Source organism: Phyllobates terribilis, unplaced genomic scaffold (genome assembly GCF_046119375.1).
Source record: "Phyllobates terribilis strain yellow unplaced genomic scaffold, ASM4611937v1 Scaffold_8__6_contigs__length_399053987, whole genome shotgun sequence".
Lineage (NCBI taxonomy): Eukaryota > Metazoa > Chordata > Amphibia > Anura > Dendrobatidae > Phyllobates > Phyllobates terribilis.
Window position 1 is genome coordinate 246,393,762 of NW_027362768.1, and position 14,246 is coordinate 246,408,007.

Here is a 14,246-nt window from a genome sequence, read left to right on the forward strand (position 1 = left end):
TTGATAAGTTACCTAGAGCAATTAGTATACTTATAGTATGTCAGCAATCATCTTTACGTGTACATGCTTGTTTTTTTAATGTGATCTCCCCCTTTTTTTCTCCCCAGCAACCTTCCTAAACCTCCACCTCCTCTCCTGCTCCTTATGGATGTCCCCTCTCGAGATTTCACCTTCCACCTGCTTCTAATAGCAAGCCACACACCAACAACAAGCAGTGGAACGCATCTCTCTGCTCCTGGAACGCAAACAGGGACACTTCCGCTCACGTGACTGTCACATGACCCGATGATGCGCGTCCGCGTCATTTCCGGTTCAGGTCCTCTCAGAAGCGCGCTCTATAGCGTCCCACCGCTTCCAGCACACTTTTCCTCCCCTTCCTCCCACCATATATATACCCCCAGGGTGACACCACATACACTGCATCACCTTTGACAAGCGGTGGACACCGCGTTTATTCTGAACTCCACTCTGGACTTCACACCTCAGGTATGTGTCACCCTGCTTAGGCCCCCTGTGCTTTGAGTCTTTTAATATGCATCCCTCACTTGTAATATCCCTTTACAGCTATCTCTACTGACGTACCATTCCTGGTCTATACTCCTAAGTATATGTTCCAGTTCACAGCTCAGGTATGCCTGTTCTCTTTACATCTACATCCTTCTGTGTTCCTTACAAAGTTCCTTTTCTAATGGGACCATTTCTGCTTTACAGCAACCATAGTGGATTTATTCCACCTTCATGACCCTTACCTTGGTATGTTACCTCTTTCCATTTTTTTTCTCATATTTATCCACGGGACATCCTTCCTAGTTCCTCCCATATCCCTCCCTCCCTTCGAGTCGCCCTATGAAGGTAGCTTTACGACTCACAAGAATTGCACTTGTTTATGTTTTCCTCTGATTATGTTAACCGACGTTTTCAGAACATATGATCACTACTGTATGTAACTGTGTGTTTGTTGTTTTCTTCTTTTTGTAGTACACTGATGAAGGTCCTGAGGGACCGAAACGTTTGTCAATTTGATTGTACCTACTTCATTAAAAACTCTATACTCATTTTACTAATTCCTTGAGTGCCGGGTTTTTCTAACACACCATCTTTAAAAGACTGCAAACCGCGTTTGAAATCCGCACTGAAACAGATCTCCGGATGAGGTTCTACCATTGTGTCCAAAAACCTGAGGACAGTATCCGGGACTATGCCTGGCGCTTACAGGAGGCTCTGCGGTCCCTGAAACAGGTTAGTCCAGCCAGCATCCATGATAAAAATAAAATGCGGACGGAACAGTTCATCCGGGGGTTAAAGTCCCAAGAAGAGAGCAGAACTGTACGGTGGTGGGCCTTAGACCATCCAGATGCCACCTTTGACACCCTTAAGGACATGGCTATAAAGGGCCCGCAGCCCCTGGAAACCGCAGACACTGCTATCCAGCGTTACCAGGGTGGGGCCACCCCAGTGCCTGCAGCACCCACCGCTCCTTCACGAAACAAGGATGCAAACAGTGCCCCCTAGCGAGCTGGACAGCCTACGCTCTGAAGTGCGCCAGCTAAGTAAAACCCTGGCCACTGTCATGAGCACCCTGCAGCTGGGGACGGAGCCTGAGCCGGAAGGAAGGATCTTGCTAGCCGACAGCCCTGAGGATGTCCCCTGGATGAGAAGAAGAAGGAGCACAACACCACCCCGGAGGGGGACAACGCCACCCCGTGGGAGGACCAACGACCAACGCCGCCCTCCAGAAGACTTCATCTGCTACTACTGCCATAAAGCAGGCCACACCACGCGAAGGAGTCCTTTAAACAAGAAAACCCTGGGGCCGAGGGCCGACACCCAGGAGTAGACCAACCAGGCCCAACAAACTGGTACCCCCGGTTCGTGGTAGGAAAACGTTTCCTGTCCATTGTGCTGGACGGCATTGCGACCCCTGCCCTGCTGGACACAGGATCTCAGGCAGGGGTGGATTAAGAGTAGCAAGGGCCCCGGCCAGTTTAGACGGCATGGGCCCCCCCCCCCCCCACACACACACACACCTGATGTATCACGTGACTTGTCACATGATCCCCCTTTGATAGATCATGTGATAGTTCATGTGAAATTAATTCTGCACAATATTAATATATTAATTATAATTATTTTTTTATATTAATTGTATGACTTAATATTGAGCACAATTAAGTATGCTGACATACTGTATAATATGAGCTTTCACATAATCCTCCTATACACAGCAGGAGGCCGCACTGCGCCCCCTCCCCAAATACAGCAGGGGGCCGCACGGCGCCACCACCAGATACAGCAGGAGGCCGCACGGCGCCCCCCTGATACAGCCGGAGGCAGCACGGCGCCCCCCCCTCAGATACAGCCGGAGGCCACACGGCGCCCCCCCCAGATACAGCCGGAGGCCGCACGGTGCCCACCCCAGGAACAGCTGGAGGCTGCACGGCTCCCCTCCCCAGATACAGCCGGAGGCCGCATGGCGCCCCCCCCAGATACAGCCAGAAGCCGCATGGCGCCCCCCCCAGATACAGCCAGAAGCCGCACGGCGCCCCCCCCAGATACAGCCAGAAGCCGCACGGCGCCCCCCCCAGATACAGCCGGAGGCTGCACGGTGCCCCCCCCCCAGATACAGCCGGAGGCCGCACGGCGCCCCCCCAGAAACAGCAGGAGGCCGCACGGTGCCCCCCCAGATACAGCAGGAGGCCGCACGGCGCCCCCCGCAGATACAGCAGGAGGCCGCACACACACAAACATATACAGACATATACAAAGACAAATACATACACGCATAGGCTGCGTGCCCACTGTGTGATTTTCAAGCGTTTTTGACACGGAATTTCCGCAGCAAAAACGCTGAAAAACCGCTTGGTAATACGTACCCCATGGTCCCTAATGATAATCCGCATGTGCTGTGCATATGCTGCGGAAATTTCCAATGCGGACTATCATTGCGGAAAAATCCGCAGCATGTCCATTAATTTAGCGGACACGCAGCGTAATTGCTGCCATTGATTTGCATTGAATCGCTTAATATCCACATGACTACATGTGTACATGCGGATATTAAGCGATTCAATGTGCGGTTGGTACCCGGGTTTGGAGAAGAGGAGACTCTCCTACAGACCCAGGTACCATAGTAACTGTAAAAAAAAGAATTTAAAATAAAAAAAATAAAGATTATACTTACCTTCCGATGGCCCCCGATCTCCTCAGCGATACGTCTGTTCTGTTGTATGCGTCGCGGTGGTGTGAAAGGACCGGCCATGATGTCATTTAGTCATGTGACAGGTCACACGACAGCTGACATCGACTGTCGCGTGACCTGTCATATGACTAAATGACATCATGAAAGGTCCTTTCACACCACCGTGAGCCGCCCAACACACCGGACGCATCGCTGAGGAGACCGGGGGCCATCGGAAGGTAAGTATAATCTTTATTTTTTACCATTCTTATTCTTTTTTTTAACTATTACTTGGTCACACTATATATGCGGGTTGCATGGATTTATATAGTGTGATCAAGTTGTCAAGCACTTTTCCAAGTGATGCTAAAATCGCTTGGAAAAGTGCTTGATAACCCGCATGCAGAAATGCTGCAAAAACGCTTCACAAACGCATGTAAAATCTGCATGTGTTTTTCCTGCCAGGGAGAAGCGGAAAAAATATGCAGCATTTCTACATTGTGGGCACATAGCCATAAACACATTTGAAACACAAAAATACATATAAACAGACATATCACACAACGATATCTGCACACACTTACACATCACTCACCGTCCCCAGGTTCGGCTGTCGTCCAGCTCCTCTCTGGTGATAAGAAGCAATGCAGGGCACACTGCATGACGTCACGCTAGCAGACACTGCCGCGCACAGGGCCGTGTCTTCTAGCTGTAACATAGTAACATAGTTTGTAAAGCCGAATAAACACTTGCGTCCATCAAGTTTGACCTGTTAGTTCTGTAATTGCTAAAGTTGATCCAGAGGAGGGCAAAAACCCCAAATGATTTAGCCAATCTTCACCTGAGGAAAAATTCCCTCCCGACTCTGAAACCAGCAGTCAGAATAAATCCCTGTATCAACCTACTATTTTATTTTATTTTTAAGTATATGCTGAAATCTGCCTGGTATCTAGAAATGCATCCAGTCCCCGCTTGAACTGGTGTAGTGAATCCGACATTACCGTCTCCTCACTCAGTGAATTCCATATTCTCACTGCTCTTACCGTAAACAGGGGCGGAACTACCGCCCGTGCAGCCGGTTCATTGAACGGGGGCCCCGAGGGAGAGGGGGCCCCTCCAGCCTCCAGCACGGCCGCCATCAGGGCATGACTGCTCTGACTCCAGTATGGGGCCCGGCCGGTAGGGGCCCCCTCGGAGCCCCGTTGGGGGCCCCCCTCTTGTGCATCTCTCGCCTGATGGGGCCTCCGGCCCCATGCTAAGCGCCGGGTCCGGGACATCTCAGCGCTGCGCTGCGCTGCCGTGGCAGCGCCTTCATGATTCCCCTGACTTCCGGTCATGTGACGGCGCCGTCACATGGCCGGAAGTCAGGAGAACCTGGTGTCAGCGATTTGGACGAGTGCCAGGATTCTGCAGGGATCGCATGGGGGTAAGTATAACAAGTTTTATTTTTTTTTAAATACAATTAACTAGGAGTGGGGGGAATGGGAGATGCACATGTGGGGGGGGGGAATGGGAGATGCACATGTGGGGGGGGGAATGGGAGATGCACATGTGGGGGGGGGAATGGGAGATGCACATGTGGGGGGGGATGAGAGATGCACATGTGGGGCGGGATGAGAGATGCACATGTGGGGGGGGATGAGAGAGGCACATGTGGGGGGGGGGGATGAGAGATGCACATGTGGGGGGGGAGATGAGAGATGTGTGACACCCCAGGGGTCTGGTTGCCACAGTGATAGAGATATTATGTCTGAGAGCAGGTGGGAGGTCCTTTGGTCAGGGATCCTGTGCATGCCACACCTCCTGCCCAGTCTTGGGAGGGGAAGAACTTCCCCTGTATAAACCCGGGGCTGAGGCAGGGTGAGTCAGACAAGGAGAGTGGAGAAGAGAAGCAGCATAGGAAACAGCAGAGTTACAAGGAGTCAGGGGCTGGCAGCTACAGAGCTCGCCCTGACTAAGAAGATTCTTTACCGGACCCGGAGTCCGAGGCTGTGGGGACTAACTCCTACCCAGCAGCAGAATCCGTCGGGCAGGGGATTTCAGGTCCTCTGGCCCAGAAGCCCGAAGGCACGGTCACACGCGTGGGACCAGCACCGCCATCGTGGAGCGGAAGCCATTAGAAGGCCCCGAGTCACCGGCCATACGGGTGAGCACCACACGGTACACTCAGGGACGTGGGCTACTTACATCAGCTTCTAGCAAGGTAGCCAGAAGAGTACAGTCAGTTTGGGAGGCCTACAACTACGCCTGGCCAGGGGAGATCCCATCTGCTCAAAGACTGACCAGGCCTCGTTTGCTAGCAAGTACTCCGGGAGGGTCTGTCGTTGTTACCAGTAAAGACCCTGAACTACACCGTACCGTCTCTGAGTGGTTCCTGCTACCCCCATCATCCACGTCGGCTGCCCTGAGGCCATACCCCTCCCGTTGGGGGTTATACTATCACGCTGCACAATCTTACCACCGGCCTCAGCGGTCTGCCCTGCAGCAGCAGCTTCCTGGCTGCACTCAACGGGTGGCGTAGTCATCAACTATTTACTACTAATAGACTGCCGTCTAGTTTGACTCCCTGGGCACGGACCGGGTCACCGCCACGAGATTACAACCCTCCACGGATCCGGCTCCGGGTAAGCTCCCGCGTGCGCACCGCAGCGCGACACAGGCCCAGGGGCGCGTCAACTTTGGCGTAGTCGGCAGGATTTCGTGCCCGCAACCACCGGGTACTGCGTGCCTGAAAAGCAAAGACTGTTCAAACTTACCAGTGGTGAAGATTCCCGCCATCCGCGAAGTTTTCCCGCCATCCGGCGCCATCTTCGACCTTCTTCCCGCCATCCGTGGAGTTTTCCCGCCATTGGACGCCATCTTGAGGACGCCGCGCGGGAAGAAGAGGGGCGTGGACTCCGAAAGCGCGCGAGAACTGAAGCCCCGCCTCACGTCCGGACGTTGCGTAAGGTCCTGGAAGGAGCCCAGCAGACGCCGACGTCACAGGAGCGCGACGGAAGGTCCTCAACCCTGACGATCCACTGCGGAGCCGCGGCCTACGGAAGAGGATCATCGCAAGGTAGGCCACGGTCCACTAGGGGGGAGGAAGATGTCGGATACGGAAGAGAGCTTCGCTGCCTCAACCCCCGCCAGCGCCACCGCTGCTGCAGTTATGCCCTTCACCATGCCCTATATCCCGGGAGCAGCTTGGCTACCCCAGTACTCAGGGGAGTCACATACCCTGCATGACTTTAGAGAAAAGCTGGATAGCCTCTTCCAGGTGTACCCCCTCACAGAAGAGCAAAAAGTGAGCATCCTGGTGGCCCAACTAACTGGGGCAGCCAAAAGGGAAGTAAAATCCTGGCCACCTGGGAGGAAGACTGTCGCAGGGATACTAACCCGGCTGAAGGACACCTTTGATACCCGCACCTCAGCCGAGATTAAGCTTAGATTCTACGGGTGCAAGCAGCGAGCGCATGAGAGTATAAGGGACTATGCACTAAACCTACAAGAGGCCCTGAGGGCCATTAAGCAGACCGACCCTGATGGGGTGGGAAACGAGGACAGGCTGTTGACTGAACAATTTATAGAGGGTTTATATTGCAATGCCCACCGAACCCAGTTGCGGGCAATGGCCTTACAGGATCCCCATCTGGACTTTGCACAGTTCAAGGACAGAGCCATCCGGGTGCTCCGAGAACCGGCACCAGGTGGCGTTGTGACCCACAGACGCCCCACTACCACTTACTACCAGGAGGCGGCGCCCTTGTCAGCAGGGCCTGTGGGAGCTGATGCGCAGGCTCTGGACAATGACCCGGCTCCAGACCTACACCATCAGGTCCAAGAGCTAGCTAAGAGCGTTGCTGCGCTAACCCGAACTGTGCAGTCTTTACAGGTTTCCACCCCAGGGAAGATCCAGCTGGCATCCGGACCGGAGGACATCCCGTGGCGTCGACCAAGGAGGACCCCACCGGCCAGAGGAAGACCCAGTGACCGATACAGTGAGGACGGACGACCCATCTGCCGCCGCTGCAATCAACCCGGACATATGGCAAGGTACTGTTCTTTAAACGGGCACAACCTGGGGTAGAGGGCCAACCCCCAGGAAAAAGATCACCAGGCCCATCGAACTGGCGCGACAGATATGTGGGAGGACGTCCAGTCTTGCCTGTGGTACTGGATGGCATTCCCATGAGTGCCCTACTGGACACCGGGTCACAGGTCACCACCATCCCGTACGTGCTCTTCAAGCAGTACTGGAATGACTCGGATATTACCCGCTACCCCGACGACGACTTGAGTATCATCGCCAGCAATGGTCAGCCCGTGCCACAGATCGGATTTAAAGAGGTGACCATCAAAATTGGTAGAGTCGAACTGGCCGCACAGGGACTGATCATTGTAGATATCGATAAACATGAGAGTCACCCAAAAATAACTCTAGGAACTAATGTAATTGAAAATTGTCTTGCAGAGGTGATTTTCCTTTTACAGCAAGTTGCCAAGAATGCCAGCTCCGGCGAGCAGCGGGTGCTCCAGAAAGAGATCCGGGCACTGATGCAACGGCAACAAGTGGAACTCTCCGGCGGTGAGATTGGTAGCGTAAGAATGTGTGACCCTTTTCCTATTGCCATGCCCCCAAAAAGTGAAATGATGATTTGGTGCCGGGCAGCTATTGGTCTGAGAGGTAGAGATTACCAGGCAATGGTAGAACCAGTTTACTCAGACAGTAGGCCCACCATTTTGACAGCACGGGGGGTGGTCAATGTACGCCATGGGAGGGTGCCCATTCGCATAATAAATATCGGGGAGAGGGAAGTGTACCTGCCCCGGTATGCCACGCTAGCCAAATTATATATCACTAATCAAAATTCTATACAATCTGTGGAACCCTTGCCTCCATCTCACCCGGAGGAAGGTAACGGCTCTAAGAAAGACATGGAGGACTGGTGTCAGCAACTACATCTGGGTACTGACTCCACTCCCTCACATCAGAAACAAGGAGTCTATCGGGTGGTTCAAGAGTATGAGAGAGTGTTTAGTAAACACCCGTTAGACTTCGGGCGAGTCAAGGGGGTAGAACATCGCATCCCCACGGGAGATCATCCTCCCATAAAAGAGAGGTATCGACCCGTACCCCCTGCACATTACCAACACGCCAAGGGGATGCTTAGAGACATGAAGGAGGCTGGGGTAATCCGGGATAGTTGTAGCCCCTGGGCAGCCCCATTAGTTTTAGTCAAAAAGAAAGACAACACCATGAGGATGTGTGTAGATTACCGGAAAATCAACCGTATCACACACAAGGATGCGTACCCCTTACCAAGGATAGAGGAGTCATTGGCTGCGTTAAGATCTGCTAACTTCTTCTCTACCTTGGATCTCACTAGCGGGTACTGGCAGGTTCCTGTAGCAGAGGCAGACCGGGAGAAGACCGCATTCACCACCCCGATGGGACTTAGCGAGTTCACCTGCATGCCGTTCGGACTCTGCAACGCACCAGGAACCTTCCAACGCCTAATGGAGTGTTGTCTGGGCCACAGAAACTTCGAGACGGTCCTGTTGTACCTGGACGATGTCATCGTATATTCCAAGACGTATGAGGACCACCTGAAACACCTGGCGGAAGTGTTCGAGGCTCTGGCGAGTTACGGCCTAAAGGTGAAACCCTCCAAGTGTCACCTCCTGAAACCAAAGGTGCAGTACCTGGGACACGTAGTGAGCGCTGACGGAGTGGCTCCCGACCCTGATAAAATCACCGCAATTAAGGAATGGCCAAGCCCCTCCAGCGTAAAAGAAGTGCGGCAGTTCCTCGGGTTGGTAGGCTACTACCGAAGGTTTATTCCCGGTTTCACCAAAAAGGCAGCACCTATGCAGGACCTCCTGATAGGCCAGTCCCGGAAGGCCAAGAACCAGAAGCCGCCCTTCAAATGGGAAGAGCTGGAAGAAGAGTCCTTCCGCCAGCTGAAGATGGCCCTCACGGGGGACGAAATCCTGGCGTACCCGGATTATAGCCAGCCCTTTATCCTCTACACCGACGCCAGTAACATCGGGCTAGGAGCCGTACTGTCCCAGATCCAGCAGGGGAAGGAACGAGTAATCGCCTACGCCAGCCGAAAACTGCGACCCACCGAAAGGAACCCCGAGAATTACAGCTCATTTAAGTTAGAGTTCCTGGCCGTAGTATGGGCAATCACTGAGCGCTTTAAGCATTACCTCGCTTCTTCCCGGTTCACCGTGTACACGGATAACAACCCGCTGACACACCTGGACACGGCAAGACTCGGTGCCCTCCAGCAGAGGTGGATGGCCCGTCTGTCCAACTACGAGTTCACAATTAAATACCGGGCAGGACGCTCCAATACCAACGCGGACGCCCTGTCCAGGATGCCCAACCTGCCGGACGGAGGAGAAGATCCGGAGGGACTGGAAGAAGTTGAACTCCCTGCGTTCCACCGTCATGGGACTATTCAGTATTCCCACCGGGTAAGGAGTAAGCAGGCTGCTACGTTGAACCCCTTACCCCACTACAACTGGGCGGAAACGCAAGACAGCGACCCTGCCGTCCGACTGGTGAAGGAGATGCTGACTCGGCCGGAGGCTCGCCTTGAACCAGACGCTCCGGAGGAAGCCAAACAACTATGGGCAGAGAAGAGTCGACTGTTCCTTTACAAAGGGAAGTTGTGCCGCAGAATGGTTAACTCCCGGACGCATGAATTACTCTGGCAAGTAGTGGTGCCACGAAGAGACGCAGCCATGGTGATGGAGGCATACCACGACGGAGCTGGACACTTTGGGTGGAAAAAGCTGGAGTTCCTGCTGCGCGAGCGGTTCCACTGGGTAGGCATGAGGGGAACCATCGAGAAGTGGTGCAGAGATTGTGGCCCGTGCAACCTGAGAAGGAAGGACCGAGCCAGCCAGAAGACTCCCCTGCAGTCCATCGTCACCCGGCAACCGTTGGAACTGGTAGCCTTGGATCATGTAAAACTGACCCCAAGCAGAAGTGGCTACGTCTACGCGTTAACCATCGTGGATCATTACTCCCGGTTCTTGGTTGTCGTCCCCGTCAAGGACTTAACGGCTCAAACAGCAGCTAGAGCCTTCCAGCAGCACTTCTGCCGTCCACACGGGTACCCGGACCAAGTGCTGACGGACCAGGGACCTGCCTTTGAAGCGGAGGTCTTTCAGGAATTCTGCAATCTGTATGGCTGCCGGAAGATAAGGACGACACCCTACCATCCGCAGACTAATGGACTTTGTGAAAAAATGAACCAGGTGGTAATGGATCTTCTAAAAACGTTGCCCCTGGAAGAACGCAGTCTGTGGCCTGAAAAGTTGCCCGATCTGGTGGACCTATACAACCACATCCCGGTAGGTTCCACCAACTGTACCCCGGCTTACCTAATGAGGGCAAGACCTGGTAAGTTACCTGTTGACCTGGAAATGGGAGTCCTGACCCCCGAGGACACTTCACCAGAAACAGACTGGGACACAGAGAGGCAGCAGCAGTACCGGAGAGTACAGGAGAGCGTGGAGCGAAGTCTCTGTCAGGCTAGGGAAAGACAAGAGAAAACTTACAACCAGTATGCTCCCGCTGTTCCCCTGGTACCCGGAGAGCAGGTCTTGAAGAGGAAGAGACGGCTCCACAAGTTGGACGACCAGTGGGAGAAGGACCCGTACACCGTACTGCCCTCAAGCCACGAGAACCCGAAGGTCTGTACCATCAGTAAAGACGGAGGGGAAACCACAGCCATTGTATCCCGGGACCACCTGAAGAAGTGTCCCGAACAACTGAGGAACCCTGAAGAAGAACAAGAAGACCATCGACCCGTGGAAGAAAGGGAAGATATGGTTAGTACCGTGCTCGGGGACTTTCCTCAGTCTTGGACTCAAGTCAATGGTGCAGTTGTGGTACCCGTACTCACCTTCCTCCAACCATCATCCCAAGAACCTACGGAGCAACGGGTAGAGCTGGAATAACAGCCGGTCCAGGAGGCAGAAGACTCCACACAAGCAGAACAGGAGAATCAACCCTCTGCTTATAGTGAGCCTGCCGTACCCCTAGTGAGACAAAGAGCCGGTAGACAGCTGCCCAGTTTACCCTTGACAGCTCCTACACCCTGTAGTTCAGGGCCAGACAGTCAGCTCCGTAGGTCCACTCGGGCCACTAGAGGCCAGTTACCCGCACGCTGGAGAATTTAAAGTGTATAAATTGTTTTATTTATGTTTTTCTGTGTCTTGTTGCTTGTGTATAATTTTGTGTTTCTAGTTATTTTTAGGAAACCTTGGTGGATTTACCGGGAATCCTTGTATATAGTTGGAGCGTAACCCAGGATGGACTAGAGACTGTTAAGGACTCGGGGTAGGACAGACCCCTACCTGCTTACGTCTCCCTGTGTTGGTGAAATGGACACCTTTGCTTTTCTTCAAAGACTGCATCCGGTTGCGGACACGCCGTAACCATCTTATGTGTTTTTCTTATAGTATTGTTATTGTTATACTTTGTTATGTTTTTCTAAATGTGTTTAGTCCCGGAGTACTAAATTTCACTAGGGGGGAATGTGACACCCCAGGGGTCTGGTTGCCACAGTGATAGAGATATTATGTCTGAGAGCAGGTGGGAGGTCCTTTGGTCAGGGATCCTGTGCATGCCACACCTCCTGCCCAGTCTTGGGAGGGGAAGAACTTCCCCTGTATAAACCCGGGGCTGAGGCAGGGTGAGTCAGACAAGGAGAGTGGAGAAGAGAAGCAGCATAGGAAACAGCAGAGTTACAAGGAGTCAGGGGCTGGCAGCTACAGAGCTCGCCCTGACTAAGAAGATTCTTTACCGGACCCGGAGTCCGAGGCTGTGGGGACTAACTCCTACCCAGCAGCAGAATCCGTCGGGCAGGGGATTTCAGGTCCTCTGGCCCAGAAGCCCGAAGGCACGGTCACACGCGTGGGACCAGCACCGCCATCGTGGAGCGGAAGCCATTAGAAGGCCCCGAGTCACCGGCCATACGGGTGAGCACCACACGGTACACTCAGGGACGTGGGCTACTTACATCAGCTTCTAGCAAGGTAGCCAGAAGAGTACAGTCAGTTTGGGAGGCCTACAACTACGCCTGGCCAGGGGAGATCCCATCTGCTCAAAGACTGACCAGGCCTCGTTTGCTAGCAAGTACTCCGGGAGGGTCTGTCGTTGTTACCAGTAAAGACCCTGAACTACACCGTACCGTCTCTGAGTGGTTCCTGCTACCCCCATCATCCACGTCGGCTGCCCTGAGGCCATACCCCTCCCGTTGGGGGTTATACTATCACGCTGCACAATCTTACCACCGGCCTCAGCGGTCTGCCCTGCAGCAGCAGCTTCCTGGCTGCACTCAACGGGTGGCGTAGTCATCAACTATTTACTACTAATAGACTGCCGTCTAGTTTGACTCCCTGGGCACGGACCGGGTCACCGCCACGAGATTACAACCCTCCACGGATCCGGCTCCGGGTAAGCTCCCGCGTGCGCACCGCAGCGCGACACAGGCCCAGGGGCGCGTCAGATGCACATGTGGGGGGGGGATGAGAGATGCACATGTGGGGGGGATGAGAGAGGTGCACATGTGGGGGAGGGGGATGAGAGAAGTGCACATGTGGGGGAGGGGGATGAGACAGGTGCACATGTGGGGGAGGGGGATGAGAGAGGTGCACATGGGGGGGTGAGAGATGTGCACATGGGGGGGTGAGAGAGGTGCACATGGGTAGGTGGTGAGAGCCGCACATGTGGGGGGATGAGAGATGCACATGGGGGGGATGAGAGAGGGGCACATGTGGGGGTGAGAGATGTGCACATGGGGGGGTGGTGAGAGATGTGCACATGGGGGGGTTTGAGAGCTGCACATGGGGGGGTTTGAGAGCTGCACATGGGGGGGGTTTGAAAGCTGCACATGGGGGGGGTTTGAAAGCTGCACATGGGGGGGATGAGAGCTGCACATGGGGGAATTGGGAGAAAATGAGCTGCACATGGGGGAATTGGGAGTAGGGGGATAATGAGCTGCACATAATGAATGTGGGGTGGGGGAGAGTAAATGATGATGGGGTGGGGAGAGCACGGACATGATATAATGAATTGGGGCAGGGGGTGCATGTAAATAATGAATGCGGGGAGCAGGAAGCATAGAGTAGGGGGCGTTGCGGATGCAGGAGTGTAACTGGTAACAAATTGGCGGAGAGAGTAGAGGTTCTAATTAAATTATATATTAAGTGCCTATTTACAGTTAATGGGGGCACCGTGGTGGATTACAATTTATATTTGGAATGGTAGGTGGCATAATAACTAACCATATATTGATGGTGGATGCACGTCTGTATTCAGCTGCGTAATGTAGAAGTTGGGGAATGTGCTCTAGATAACTGTGTTATTTTATGCAGAGACAAGTCCTGGCTGGAAGACGTGATGGCGGTCTGTGCTGAATGAAGGAGAAAAGCGTAGCTGAAGGACTTCACCTAGAGACGTCACCAGTGAGTCAGTGTATTACATGTACACTTACACTATATACTATGTACCGGGCTCCTGTGTATAATGTCACTGGTGATCACTGTATTACCTGTACACTATATACAGAGCTCCTATGTATAATGTCACTGGTGATCACTGTATTACCTGTACACTGACACTATATACAGAGCTCCTGTGTATAATGTCACTGGTGATCACTAGATTACCTGGACACTTACATTATACATACCATGTATAGAGCTCCCGTGTATAATGACACTTATGGTAATATTAGTAATATGGTGGTAATATTAGTAATGTGGTGGTAATATGTGGTCTGGTCATGGTGTGGCAGTTTTTCTCCCTTCTGTGTGGTATTATTCGGCCACTATGTTGTGGTAATATGTGGTCTGGTCATGGTGTGGCGGTATTCCCTGTATGTGGTATTATTGGTCATTTAAAAAAAAAATGTATATATGACACATTCCCTTAAAGAAAACTAAATAAAAATATATCTAAAAAGAGTATTGGATATTTTAAGAAAATTTTAATAGCTTAGAGTAGGGCCCGGCCAGAAGAGTCTACCTTATCGTGGTGGCGGCTTTAAAAATCTTTTGGCCA